Here is an 11692-nt window from a genome sequence, read left to right as displayed (position 1 = left end):
GGTGTGACCAGTGCAATGAAGTGCATCATTGTCCTTAACAGCGTTGCCGCATTTAGTAGATATCTACTGTTTTGGTATATTTTTGATATTATTTAAATAATTCTAGTAGGCAATGTTTTTTATTAGATGTTTGGTATATTTCAACATTTTGTTATCAGTAGTAATAACCCAAGGACATTGATAATTGTTCGAAAAAATTTTATAACAGATTTCGAAAGCTTGTTGCTTGGAAACAGACCGACGCCGTAGACGGAGGTCTGTTGCCTGTAAGCAACAAGCTTGAGAAAGTTGTTAAAAAATTTTTGAGCATTTATCAATGTTCGAGGGTTATTCGGATAGAAAATTTTTTGCTGGTTATGAAAAAAAAATACAGAGCAGAAACAATTTATTTAAATGTGCAATTAACAAAGGAACAATTAGAAAAATTTAATGAAGATCCAGACATGTTAGTTTCTATAACTGATGAAGATATATTTCCACTACGCATGCTGTTAATAATTTTATTATGATGTTCTTCGTCAATGTTCAAGTACGGTTTTATTGAGTACATATTTTCTATCATTGCAAAAGTCCATAAACGCTTTCCATACAAATTTTTTACTGTAAACAGTATTCTTTGGTATATTTGATTCGATAATTTCATTAATATTCTCATCAGTATTACAACCAAATCGTGACATTTTGAAATATTGAATATTTGAAATGTCAAAATCGAAATGAAACGAAATGTAGGTATCCATAGCTACATGATTGAGTGAAAACAGCCCATGGGATCTGTTTTCAGTATAATGTTGGTTTTATTGGTTGTATTCGATCAGATGACCACAAATTAATTGATTTCATTGGATTTCTAATTGAGCAAAAAACTTTCAGTAGTAATAACCCTTCTTCTTCTTGTGCCACTCCTATCGGAGATTGGAAATCATCAAGGCTACCCTGATAATAGATATGAGTAATAACCCAAGGACATTGATAATTGTTCGAGAAAATTTTATAACAGATTTCGAAAGCTTGTTGCTTGGAAACAGACCGACGCCGTAGGCGGAGGTCTGTTGCCTGTAAGCAACAAGCTTGAGAAAGTTGTTAAAAAATTTTTGAGCATTTATCAATGTTCGAAGGTTATTCGGATAGAAAATTTTTTGCTGGTTATGAAAAAAAAATACAGAGCAGAAACAATTTATTTAAATGTGCAATTAACAAAGGAACAATTAGAAAAATTTAATGAAGATCCAGACATCTTTTGAATGGGTCAATAATAACTTTCATTTCCTTATAATACTTTTCTTGTAAAAGCTTACTTGTTAGGTTCCACATGGTTTTGACAGTAACTTCTTTAAACTCTGTACCATCTTTTCTTCTCATGTTCACAGCCCAATCCTTTAAAATCGACGCCAATTCTTCCACCGTCCGATTTCCATCTAATTCATATTTTCTATCATTGCAAAAGTCCATAAACGCTTTCCATACAAATTTTTTACTGTAAACAGTATTCTTTGGTATATTTGATTCGATAATTTTATTAATATTCTCATCAGTATTACAACCAAATCGTGACATTTTGAAATATTGAATATTTGAAATGTCAAAATCCAAATGAAACGAAATGTAGGTATCCATAGCTACATGATTGAGTGAAAACAGCCCATGGGATCTGTTTTCAGTATAATGTTGGTTTTATTGGTTGTATTCAATCAGATGACCACAAATTAATTGATTTCATTGGATTTCTAATTGAGCAAAAAATTTTCACTAAAATAAAATTTGCTTTTTAATAGTATTTACCCCATTTCTAAATTAATTTTCAGACATGTTGTTACAATTTCCCAATGTCATTACCGAAAATAAGATTCAGGACGTAGATGATGATAATAGATGGACAGAGAAATGACACTGGTAAATACCAGATGTAAATAAGGAAATCTTCATATAACTGGTTTGGCGAATTTTCAAAATGATTGTAACGTTCGGTTTCATAATCAGTTAAAGTGGATTTTAAATTTTAAGTATGTTGGTATGGTTCTTTTCATAAGGATTTTTCAGTGCGTCACAAATGATAGAAAAAAAAAGGTAAGTCCGTGATAATATACATTTATAACATTAACATAACTAACATGACATTTTAGTTAAATCTGACAGTTGTCAAATTTTATTTGCAATTGAGCATAAAAACAAATCAATTGTCTTTATTGCATTTACAAAATGGTATTTTCTTTTATTTGTATAGTCTTATAAATTGTACAGATTATATTCGTAGATAAGTATATTACATAATTAGTAAATATTTTTTTTCTATTATAGCGCCATCTATCGACAACTAGAATAATTACCAAAGTAATCACCGACGTGCCTTTTTTTCTGTCATATACAATTTAATGCGTTAGAAAGGAATCGAAAAACTGTGACGCATTGAAAAATGCTTATCAGAAAAAGCATACTTACCTTTATCACAATTCATATATAGGGCTTTTCATTCACAGTCATTTGTTTCGAGCTTCTGTCATGTGTCACATAATATTAATATATCTACGTCATACGTTATTGATATAACCAATGATACAAACCAAAGACGTATGACGTAGATATATTAATATTATGTGACACATGACAGAAGCTCGAAACAAATGAGAATCGATGAAAAGCCCTATGGGTAAATGTCAACTTTAAAGTGAACTTTAGTTAATGTTCACTTTAAGTTGATTATGAAACCGGGCGACAAGTGGCCGATTTTGACAGGTAACCGTTAACGCAGGTTTTACTGTATTTACAGGGCCTAAAAAGAATCTACTGATTTCTATTGATTTTTTGAAAGCAAAACTACTATCCGTTGCAAGATAATTCGGATGGAATTCAGACAAAATATGTACAAAAAGTACATATTTTGTCGGAATTCCAGCCGAATTATCTTGCAACGGATAGTACTTAAAGAGTAAGAACTGGCCTGGCAACCCTATCTACCAAAGTTGATACAAAGATTTAAGCTTATCAAATCTACTGATAAAACAATGGACAATGGAGAAACCAGCTAATAAAAAACAAATAAACAGGTTGTTAAATAAATCGAAAATTTCCAGCAAAATAAAATATAAAATAATAAGAAGTTTCCGCAAACGTGTCACACATCTAGAACTATACGTAAAGGCTCTGGGGTCGTGAGAGACAACTACTTAGTCGGCCAGAAAACCCATGGGCGTAAATTAGTTTAGCATTATAACGTTTTTAAGTCGTTGCGATTGTTGAAAAAACTTAACTGTGATATGTAGTTGTCACAATAGTAATAATTTAGTTGCCCATATAACTAAAGGTATTACTTAACGTTGTAACATCGTAATATCAGTCGGGGTAGGGGTCGTTGGCCGAAACAACTGAAAGTCCACTGTGGCAACGTTATATACAGTGCATTTGTTTGTACTGACAACCAATCCGTCGAAAAATTGCTACTTGGGACGCCACTGGTGGAATTACTATTTTAGTGCTATTTTTAGATTCTCCAATACTTTCTACGTAAATAATATACTCCTCATTGGTAACGATAAAGTCATTAGTTTTCAAGATATTTGAAGTTAAATATGAAACGGCACAGTTATTTTGATTAATTTATTATTTGATTCACAGGTATTGTTATAAATTGAGTTAGGTGAACTGACTAAATGACCAACAACGATTATAATTCACTGAATAACAGGACAATAGGAAACATTTACTTGAATATAACGGACGTGCATTAACTCGTCCCTAAGATTAAAATTACCAATTTGGTTAATCTCCTACCTGAAGAAACTTACATCAGTTCGTCCCCGAAAATAGCAGGTAAATCAAAATAGGTTCATCCACTCGTCACCGTAAAATTATAGATCAGTATCAAAGTATCATGTCACCGTTGAAATTTTTAGTACAGAAATAAAATTTTCTCTTATGTGGTATTGCTACGATTTTTTTTTGTATAAAAATTAAAATGTATACAGTCGGAAAAATGAAAGAATACCCATGAACGCTCACATCAATCACATATTTTGCATTTGCTATTTTTTTTTATAAATAACAAACGAGAGAGATAGATTATTAATAATCTGAATAATATGTGATTGATGTGATTGTTCATGGGCATTCTTTCATTTTTCCGACTGTATATGTTTTGTATAGGTGCCTTTTAATTCATCTATATTTTACAAAACTAAGTACACTCACTCATCAATTCTATATTGAAAAGTATATAGAAAAAATAATACTCAACAGTATACAAAAAATATTAACTATATTACTAATAATGTACATACAATGTGTATTTTAACGTTTATAAAAATATGTTATACATTTTACAAAATCAAATCTTGAAATAGATGCATTTTTATATTCGTCTATTTTTTAACTATACACTGCTTACGTCTTAGCACAGTTGGGTCACGTATTCTTGAATTTTCATACAAATATCTTTGCATTTTTGTGTCTGTTTGAATTTTTTTTTAACTTCAAGAAAATGAAAAATTGACGGCTGTGGCGAATAGAAACTGGCATTAAATTAATTTAACATGGAAAGATTCACATGCATTTGTGCTCCTTTCTATACTATTGCTGAGTTCAGCCCATAAACAAGGCGGAAATACGGCATCTTTCGTTCCTCTAATCAGAAACGAGGCCCAGATTTTGAATTTTGCGGAACCATGCTTGTGCCAAATGAAACCTGCAGCCTACTATTTTGGAATTTGGGAACACTGTTCTTATGGAACTGTAAACGGCTATTTTAAAGTCTGACAGAATAATTACTGGATTCAGATTTAATCCCAAAGTTAAGCATTTAATTTGCAAAAGTTTAAAAAGATTTTTGTGACAACATTCCTTCTTATTTGGTAGTAAACAAAAAACAAGTGGAACATAATATCCATTTTCCAATATTATGCAGTGTGAACAACTGCAAGAAATGATCTGGACAGTAGCTGAATGTACCATCGATATAAATATAATTTGCTACTTTTGCAAAGAAGGGTAACATTTATTAGACACGAAAATACGACAATTTTTTCAATATCGTTGGTAATGAAAACAAAGTTATCAATTGTTTTATTGTCTTAATAGTCATTGTTTTTATAGACGCAATAGCGCGTCTGTTCTACTTTTTCTTCTGTTCTTATAAATAGTGTTACGAATATAGTGAAAATAAATTAGTAAAATAGTAATGAAAGTAAAAAACTTTCTTAAACTCAAGTTGGCTTTCCCAGAAATTATAATCCCCTGCTTGGAGACCAGTTGAGTGGTGTCATTAAAGTACCGTAATTAGCATCGGTAGAAATTAAGGGTAGGATTATCTTTTAGTACCTGCTCGGGACGAATTAGGCAATCCCAACCACGTGATTTTTAATGCCAGGACGACTGGCAGGCAATTCAGCGTTGCCAGAGTTGTTACAATTGTACCAATTTGATACAATTAACAACCAAACTTTCGATACTAAAGTCTCCTAAAGTAAAAACCTAAAATTTTGTGACATAAGAAATTTGCTTCAAATAATATTAAACGACGTTTTTTTAAGTTTTTGTACAAAATGTGTTGGTTTAGTACTTTGTGTCACTATTCCAGTCATTCCGGTGCATTTACAAAAATTTCTCTGGCAACACTGCACACAAGCGATTTTATTGGATCCTTTATTTAAATTAAAATTTCAAATTTAAGATACAATGTGGTATTACTAGGTACCTAAAATAATAAAATATATATTACCCCGATGATTTTACCTAAAATCTAATTTTAGGGATGCTCAATATTATTTTTTTATTAAACTTATAAAACATAAAATTTGTTAACCTAGCTTTCTTCAATCTTCCAAATTACTTAATTAAAACTTTTTAACTACTTATTAAAGTTTATTGACGTAAGCAATATTTTTTACTATGTCACAGAAGTATTTAGCAATATTTACACGGACATAAAATACGAAAATTACTTTAAAATACTAAAATAACACTATACAGTATTTCTCATGATCATCTTTCAGTGCGTCACAGTTTTTCGATTTCTTTCTAACGCATTAAATTGTTAAATTGTATGTGACAGAAAAAAAGGCACGTCGGTGATTACATTTCGTCGGTGACATTTTTATAACATTTATTCTAGTTATTCTAGTTGTCGATAGATGGCGCCATAATAAAAAATATTTTTTTTTAATTAGATAATAATATTACAAATATAATCTGTATAATTTATAAGACTATACAAATCAAAGAAAATACCATGTTATAAATGCAAGAAACACATTTAATTTGTTTTTATTCCAAATTGAAAACAAAATGTGACAACTGTCAGATTTAACTAAAATGTCATGTTAGAATAAATGTCATAAATGTGTATTATCACGGACTTGCCCTTTTTCCTATCATTTATTACGCACTGAAAAATGATCACGAAAAGGACAATACTATCATATGCCTTCAATGTATTCATGTCAGCCGCCAGACATATTGGAATAGTTTGACAGATCGTTGGATTCCCTAATAGGGCTTTTCATCGAGTGTCATTTGTTTCGAGCTTCTGTCATGTGTCACATAATATTAGTATATCTACGCCATACGTCTTTGGTTTGTAAATGATTTGCATATACCAATAACGTATGACGTATGACAAAGATATATTAATATTATGTGACACATGACAGAAGCTCGAAACAAATGACAGTGAATGAAAAGCCCTATTGAGGGCCGACCAGAGATATGTAAAGAAAATAGATCAGACTAGTCATATGCCACTCAATGCATCGGGGTGTAACGCCGATATCAAGTACGGTGGTCTAGCTATCTTTGTCTGTCGTGCGAGTGTGAGCGTATCTACCAAGAGGTGGGAATAACGGAACGACAGTGACACACAGGCGGCAGCCATCATATGCTAGAGAGAGAAAGCTAAGCGCCGGTAGAGAGAGATAGATAGACCACCGACCCGAACTGTTCCGCGTTACGCTATTTTTCGAACTGGCCTAATCTATTCTGTTATATCTATGGAGCCGACCAATATAACTGACATTATATTTTCATATTTTCTTGACATTACATTACAACTTCTATATTGTCAATACTGTCAATAGGTACATAGAGTATGTACAACTATAGAATAATATCTACTTTTAATATTGTATATTCTAACACTCTTCCTCAATATGAAAAGTAGATAAGCTAAACATTAGACCGTAACAAAATAAAAATTATTCTAAATTCAAATGCTGACATATTAACTGCAATTTTTTTGAATTTAACGACTTGGTCAACATATCAGCTACCATTTCATTCGTATCATTGTTAGCTACTTTTCACGAATGAAATGATACTTGACATGAATATGTTTTGTTCTCTTATGGTATACTTGATTTTCCGATAACTTTATGGAACTTTGTAGCCCAGTCGGGATACCATTTGACCTTGCATTAGAAGCTGCCCCAAATTTAATTTTTCTAATTTTTAGGGGGGTCAATAGAAGTATAAATTTAAAATCTCGACTGAATTTGACAGTTGCGTTAGCCGCCATCTTGATTTTAAACGAGAACCGTTTTTGCTCAATATCTCCGCCATTTTCAACTTTTCGACAAAAAATATACAAACTGAAATTGTTGAGAATGCGATTTTATATAATTTCGTTTATTATAATTTCTTTCGTGCGGTCCATATTTTCCGAGTTAGGGGGAAAACAGTGACAGTTAAAGCATAATTATTGATTTATTGAATTATCTCGTTTACTATTACTTTTACAACAAATTTTAACCTATACAAAAATGAAGAGAATTAAATTTTGTACAATTTTGATCTCCTTCATTTTTTTGATAAAATCAATATTTAAGGTAGTACGTATGCTGTAAAGGCGCGAGCGTAAGACCAGATTGATTTTAAAGCAATTGTTTTTGTTCAATATCTTCCCCAAGTTTTCGACAAAAAGTGTAAGGACTGAAATTGTTGCAATTACGATTTACTACAATTTTTCGAGAGAACCAGTGGCGGGTCTAAGAGGGGGGAATGGGAAAATTCCCCCCAACGGGGTCCAAAATTTAAAAAAAGTTGTTGAAATATTAAAATATGTTAGCTGACATGAAACTTAATTATCGACAGACAAATTCAACCAATAAAACCCGCTAGTTAATAAAATTAAGTGAACTTAATGCATATAAGTTATTATTTATGTCTTTTATGTACTTAGTTTGGTTGGTGTTTTATTGGAAGTTTCAAAAATTGTATAAAATATAATTCTCGTTATTTTTGTTTATGTACAACTATGTCGTAAAGTTAATAATAAATGAGACAATTCAATAATTATGCTTCCCCTCCGCTTCCACTGTTTTCCTCCTTAACTCGGAGAATATTGATCGCATAAAAAAATTGTGGAAAAGAAATTGTAGGAAATTGCGTTTCCAACAATTAGTTCCTACCGTTTTTGTCGAAAAGTTGAAAATGGCGGAGATATTAAGCAACAACGGTTCTCCTTTAAAATCAATATGGCGGCTAATGCAACCGCGGAATTCAGTCGAGATTTTAAATTTGCACTACTATTGATCTCCCCTAAAGTATAGAATTATAAAATTTGGGGCAGCTCGGAAAAAAGATTCAATTCAGTAATTATGCTCCCCCCACCACTTTTTACTATTTTCCCACTTAACTCGGAAAATATCAACCGCATGAAAAAAATTGTTAAAAAGAAATTGTAGGAAATCATATTTGGAACAATTTAAGTTGAAAATGGCGTAGATATTGAACAAAAACAATTGCTATAAAATCAATCAGGTCTTACGCTCGCGCCATTATCGCATACATACTACCTTAAATATTAACTTTAGCAAAAAAATGAAAGAAACTAAAATTGTGTAGAATTCAATTCTCTCTATTTTTATATAGGAACATTTTTGTCGTAAAACTAACAATAAACGAGATAATTCAATAATTATGCTCTATCTATGTATATATAACTGTCACTATTTCCCGCTATAACTCGGAAAATATCGATGGCACAAAAAAATTGTGGAAATACAAATGATATAAAATTACATTTTCAACAATTTTGGTTGTTATACTTTTTGTCGAAAAGTTGAAAATGGCTGAGATATTGAGCAAAAACGGTTCTCGTTTAAAATAAAGATGGCGGCTAACGCAATGGCGGAATTCAGTCAAGATTTTAAATTTACACTACTATTGACCGCCGCCCCCAAAGATTAAAAAAATAAAATTTGGGGCAGCTCCTAATGCAAGGTTAGGCCTGTTAATCGTCTTACCCGACTGGACTATTTGATTATCATTAAATATAACCAACGGAAAACCTTCAAACAAAAACTTACAATTCACATTGTGTTCAAATATTTCTCTACATAAATACGTTCAATATAACGATTCTTTTGCTGCCTCAGTTATGCCAATATATTCAGCTTCAGTTGATCTTAAAGCCACGGTTCTTTGCTTTTGACATTCCCATGAAATAGGACCACTAGCCAACGAAAAAATAAATCCATAAAACGACTTTGTATCTGAACTATTATTGGCCCAATCTGAGTCAACAAAGCCACTTAAAGAAACATTCGACTTTCTGTAATTAATTCCTACAGTTCTTGTACCTTTTAGGTATCTTAAAACACGCTTGGCTGCTAACCAATGTTCTTTCGTATGATTCTTATTAAACTGGCTAAGATAAGTAACAGAGAAAGCTATGTCAGACCTTGAACAAACTGCTAAATACATTAACGAACCAATCAATTCCTGATAAGAACATTCATAAAAAATTCCTTCATTTGAAAGCTTAACATTCGGTTCTAAAGGAGTATTTACAATGCTACAATTAGTCATTTCAAATCGTTTAAGTATTTTATCAATATACTGTTCTTGACTTAATTTCAATTCAAACTCTGACCTACTTCTCCCTATCTTCATACCCAAACAATGTGTAATTGGACCCAAATCCTTAAAACGAAAGTTTTTATCTAATTCATTTGTCAAAACTTTAACCTCATTATGATTATTGTAAAAGACAAAAAAATCATCTACATAGAGTGCTACAATAAGGATTGAATTCTCACCATTTTTAACAAAAATACATGGTTCAATTTCACATTGCTTAAAATTCAACTTTAACAAAATTTGGTATGCCTTTTTATACCACAGTCTCGAAGACTGTTTGAGACCATATATAGCTCTCCTGAGCAGGCAGACTTTATTTTCCGAGTCTGGTTCATTAAAACCTTCAGGTTGAGCCATATAGTCCTGTCGCCAGGGGGGGTACAACGGCCTTCTTAATTCAGATGGACTTATCCAAGTTTTTTTTATGTATTTTGGCCTGTAGAACACGAATTTTTTGGGTAACAGTTGATCCGGATGTCGATAAGATTGTTATAAACAAAGAAGTTGAGGAATTACATAACAGCGATTTCTCGCAAAACAAAACAATATTTTGTATTTTTTGAGTCATTCTAACCAAAAAATGTTCCTTCAAGTTTTTTCGTAGGATGCATAGTTTTCGAGATAAACGCGGTTGAACTTTCAAAAAATCGAAAAATTGCAATTTTTGAACCCGAATAACCTTTGAATAAAAAATAAAATAGCAATTCTGCTTACCGCCTTTAAAAGTTTAAGTCAAATTTTATCTGTTTTGAATATTTGCATTGCTAAAAATTTATTTTTTGATTGGTAAAAAAAGCTATAAACACATAGTGTTTCCTGTGCCTAATACATGCGTTTTAATGCATGCTACGTAGAAATAGCCGCGCTTGCACTTTTACCTCTTCTACAGTAGGAAAAATGAAAGAATACCCATGGACGAACATATAAAACACGCTGTATTTTCCTGTCACCGTGTCACACAAAAAATTGGCCAACGCAAGTACATGTAATAATTATTGTTACATGTACTTGCACTGGACAATTTTCTTTGTGACACGGTGACAGGAAAATACAGCGTGTTTTATATGTTCTTTCATGGGTATTCTTTCATTTTTCCGACTGTACCTACTCATTCGATTTTAAATGAGAAATCATTGAAAACATCACTCAAGCACTAGGTGTTTATAGCTTTGTTTTAACAATAAAATAATAAATTTTTAGCAATACAAATAATTAAAACCGATATAATTTAACTTGAACTTTCAAATGCGGTAAGCAGAATTGCTATTTTATTTTTGAATCAAAAGTTATTCGGGTTCAAAAATTGCAATTTTTCGATTTTTTGAAAGTTCAACCGCGTTTATCTCGAAAACTATGCATCCTACGAAAAAATTTGTAGGAACATTTTTTGGTTAGAATGGCCCAAAAAATACAAAAAAAATGTTTTCTTTTGCAAGAAATCGCTGTTATGTGATTCCTCAACTTCTTGGTTTATAACAATCTTATCGACATCCGGATTAACTGTTACCCAAAAAATTCGTGTTGTACAGGTCAAAATACATAAAAAAAACTTGGGTAAGTCCATCTGAATACAGGAGGCCGTTGTACCCCCCCTGGCGACAGGACTAATATATATGGTTTCATCAATTTCACCATTCAGGAACGCAGTCTTCACATCTAAATGAACTGTATCTAGATTTAATTCAACAGCCATCGCTAACAAAAGCCTAAAATTACTAAAACGAATTACTGGAGAATACGTTTCTGAATAGTCAACCCCATATTTTTGGGTAAAACCCTTTGCCACTAACCTTGCCTTGTACCTTACTACGTCACCCTTTTCATTTTTCTTTATTTTAAACACCCA

The sequence above is a fragment of the Diabrotica virgifera genome, chromosome 4, assembly GCF_917563875.1.
Source record: "Diabrotica virgifera virgifera chromosome 4, PGI_DIABVI_V3a".
Classification (NCBI taxonomy): Eukaryota; Metazoa; Arthropoda; class Insecta; order Coleoptera; family Chrysomelidae; genus Diabrotica; species Diabrotica virgifera.
The sequence above is the reverse complement of the archived record's forward strand: the minus strand, read 5'-3'. Positions refer to the sequence as shown.